We start from the raw sequence: 4,319 nt of genomic DNA, 5'->3' as shown, positions 1-4,319 counted from the left end.
GACTGAAAGGAGACGTGAGACTAGCTTCCGGTATGTATTCCGGTCACAAAGGGAAATGTAACTGGAGAACTCGATATGTTGAAATCTTGGAGACTCCGAGTCAACAACAACGTTCAGAATTTCACAAACCAGGAACGAATTGCAATTATGATGTTGACCTGAACTTAAGGAAACCCAAAGGCGAAATGAGCCTGGAAAGAATCCTTCGGACCTCGTGAGGGCTGAAACAAAGAAGCAGAACTTGCGCTTTCTTTCCTAGTCGATTTAGGGAAGAGGGAGGCCTCTTGCTGGACTAGATCCCTCGAGGAAAACAAAGCGGGGACTTTTTGGGGGACGAGGGAGGCCTCTTGCTGGACTCGATCCCTCGAGGAAAACAAAGCGGGGACTTTTTGGGGGACGAGGGAGGCCTCTTGCTGGACTAGATCCCTCGAGGAAAACAAAGCGGGGAATTTTTGGGGGATGAGGGAGGCCTCTTGCTGGACTAGATCCCTCGAGGAAAACAAAGGGGGAACTTTTTGGGGGATGAGGGAGGCCTCTTGCTGGACTAGATCCCTCGAGGAAAACAAAGCGGGGACTTTTTGGGGGATGAGGGAGGCCTCTTGCTGGACTAGATCCCTCGAGGAAAACAAAGCGGGGACTTTTTGGGGGACGAGGGAGGCCTCTTGCTGGACTAGATCCCTGGAGGAAAACAAAGCGGGGACTTTTTGGGGGATGAGGGAGGCCTCTTGCTGGACTAGATCCCTGGAGGAAAACAAAGCGGGGACTTTTTGGGGGATGAGGGAGGCCTCCTGTTGGACTAGATCCCTCGAGGAAAACAAAGCGGGGACTTTTTGGGGGATGAGGGAGGCCTCTTGCTGGACTAGATCCCTCGAGGAAAACAAAGCGGGGACTTTTTGGGGGATGAGGGAGGCCTCTTGCTGGACTAGATCCCTCGAGGAAAACAAAGCGGGGACTTTTTGGGGGATGAGGGAGGCCTCTTGCTGGACTAGATCCCTCGAGGAAAACAAAGCGGGGACTTTTTGGGGGATGAGGGAGGCCTCTTGCTGGACTCGATCCCTCGAGGAAAACAAAGCGGGGACTTTTTGGGGGATGAGGGAGGCCTCTTGCTGGACTAGATCCCTCGAGGAAAACAAAGGGGGGACTTTTTGGGGGATGAGGGAGGCCTCTTGTTGGACTAGATCCCTGGAGGAAAACAAAGCGGGCACTTTTGGGGGGATGAGGGAGGCCTCTTGCTGGACTAGATCCCTGGAGGAAAACAAAGCGGGGACTTTTTGGGGGATGAGGGAGGCCTCTTGCTGGACTCGATCCCTCGAGGAAAACAAAGCGGGGACTTTTTGGGGGATGAGGGAGGCCTCCTGTTGGACTAGATCCCTGGAGGAAAACAAAGGGGGGACTTTTTGGGGGATGAGGGAGGCCTCTTGCTGGACTAGATCCCTGGAGGAAAACAAAGCGGGGACTTTTTGGGGGATGAGGGAGGCCTCTTGCTGGACTAGATCCCTGGAGGAAAACAAAGCGGGGACTTTTTGGGGGATGAGGGAGGCCTCTTGCTGGACTAGATCACTCGAGGAAAACAAAGGGGGAACTTTTTGGGGGATGAGGGAGGCCTCTTGCTGGACTAGATCCCTGGAGAAACACAAAAGGGGGAACTTTTTGGGGGATGAGGGAGGCCTCTTGCTGGACTAGATCCCTCGAGGAAAACAAAGGGGGAACTTTTTGGGGGATGAGGGAGGCCTCTTGTTGGACTAGATCCCTCGAGGAAAACAAAGGGGGAACTTTTTGGGGGACGAGGGAGGCCTCTTGCTGGACTAGATCACTCGAGGAAAACAAAAGTGGGAACTTTTTGGGGGATGAGGGAGGCCTCTTGCTGGACTAGATCCCTCGAGGAAAACAAAGAGGGAACTTTTTGGGGGATGAGGGAGGCCTCTTGCTGGACTAGATCACTCGAGGAAAACAAAGGGGGAACTTTTTGGGGGATGAGGGAGGCCTCTTGCTGGACTAGATCCCTCGAGGAAAACAAAGGGGGAACTTTTTGGGGGATGAGGGAGGCCTCTTACTGGACTAGATCACTCGAGGAAAACAAAGGGGGAACTTTTTGGGGGATGAGGGAGGCCTCTTGTTGGACTAGATCCCTCGAGGAAAACAAAGGGGGAACTTTTTGGGGGATGCGGGAGGCCTCTTGTTGGACTAGGTCACTCGAGGAAAACAAAGGGGGAACTTTTTGGGGGATGAGGGAGGCCTCTTGTTGGACTAGATCCCTCGAGGAAAACAAAGGGGGAACTTTTTGGGGGATGAGGGAGGCCTCTTGTTGGACTAGATCCCTCGAGGAAAACAAAGGGGGAACTTATTGGGGGATGAGGGAGGCCTCTTCCTGGACTAGATAGATCCCAGGAGAAAAACAAAAGGGGGAACTTTTTGGGGGATGAGGGAGGCCTCCTGTTGGACTAGATCCCTGGATAAAGGCGAAGGGGAAACTTTTTGGGGGATGAGGGAGGCCTCTTCCTGGACTAGATAGATCCCTGGAGAAAAACAAAAGGGGGAACTTTTTGGGGGATGAGGGAGGCCTCTTGTTGGACTAGATCCCTCGAGGAAAACAAAGGGGGAACTTTTTGGGGGATGAGGGAGGCCTCCTGTTGGACTAGATCCCTGGATAAAGGCGAAGGGGAAACTTTTTGGGGGATGAGGGAGGCCTCTTCCTGGACTAGATAGATCCCTGGAGAAAAACAAAAGGGGGAACTTTTTGGGGGATGAGGGAGGCCTCTTGCTGGACTAGATCCCTGGAGAAAAACAAAAGGGGGAACGTTTTGGGGGATGAGGGAGGCCTCTTGCTGGACTCGATCCCTGGATAAAGGCGAAGGCGCACTTTTTAATTATTTTGGCCTGTCAGCTGGGATACTTCATTTTCCAGGCAGAGCTGCACAAAGCCGTCTGGGAAAGGGAATTCTGCTCACAGGAGTCACAAGTGTCCTTGTAGTTGAATGAATAAATTGCTTTCCTCCGGAGGATTGCATTGAAATTAAACGGAAGGGATTGCAGAGGTTTGAATGGCACGCCACTGCTATCTCCTCTGGTTTCTGTTGCTTTTCCAGACGAATGAGTCAAAGCATTCAAGCCTTGGCTGAGAAGCGCACGTGGAACCATGTGGTGCGCATTACTCAGCTCATGAAATAACTTCTGTGCAAATCATGAGGCCGTTGGCAAAAGGCAGATGTAAGCACGCTGGTACAGTGCATGGTGGTATGGCATGTGGCAGTAATACAGTGCATGGTGGTATGGCATGTGGCAGTAATACAGTGCATGGTGGTATGGCATGTGGCAATAATACAGTGCATGGTGGTATGGCATGTGGCAATAATACAGTGCATAGTGGTATGGCACGTGGTAATAATACAGTGCATTGTGGTATATGGCATGTGGCAATAATACAGTGCATGGCGGTATGGCATGTGGCAATAATACAGTGCATGGTGGTATATGGCATGTGGCAATAATACAGTGCATGGTGGTATATGGCATGTGGCAATAATACAGTGCATGGTGGTATATGGCATGTGGCAATAATACAGGTCATGGCGGTATGGCATGTGGCAATAATACAGTGCATGGTGGTATATGGCATGTGGCAATAATACAGTGCATGGTGGTATATGGCATGTGGCAATAATACAGTGCATGGTGGTATATGGCATGTGGCAATAATACAGTGCATGGTGGTATGGCATGTGGCAAAAATACAGTGCATGGTGGTATATGGCATGTGCCGATAATACGGTGCATGGTGGTATATGGCATGTGCTAATAATGCAGTGCATGGTGGTATATGGCATGTGGCAATAATACAGTGCATGGTGGTATGGCATGTGGCAAAAATACAGTGCATGGTGGTATATGGCATGTGGCAATAATACAGTGCATGGTGGTATATGGCATGCGGTAATAATACAGCGCATGGTGGTATGGCATGTGGCAATAATACAGTGCTTGGTGGTATATGGCATGTGGCAAAAATACAGTGCATGGTGGTATATGGCATGTGGCAATAATACAGTGCATGGTGGTATATGGCATGTGGCAACAATACAGTGCATGGTGGTATGGCATGTGGCAATAATACAGTGCATGGTGGTATGGCATGTGGCAAAAATACAGTGCATGGTGGTATATGGCATGTGACAATAATACAGTGCATGGTGGTATATGGCATGTGGTAATAATACAGTGCATGGTGGTATGGCATGTGGCAATAATACAGTGCATGGTGGTATATGGCATGTGGCAATAATACAGTGCATGGTGGTATATGGCATGTGGCAATAATACAG

This window comes from Myxine glutinosa, chromosome 6 (genome assembly GCF_964187855.1).
Source record: "Myxine glutinosa chromosome 6, kmMyxGlut1.1, whole genome shotgun sequence".
In the NCBI taxonomy this organism is placed as follows: Eukaryota; Metazoa; Chordata; class Myxini; order Myxiniformes; family Myxinidae; genus Myxine; species Myxine glutinosa.
The sequence above is the reverse complement of the archived record's forward strand: the minus strand, read 5'-3'. Positions refer to the sequence as shown.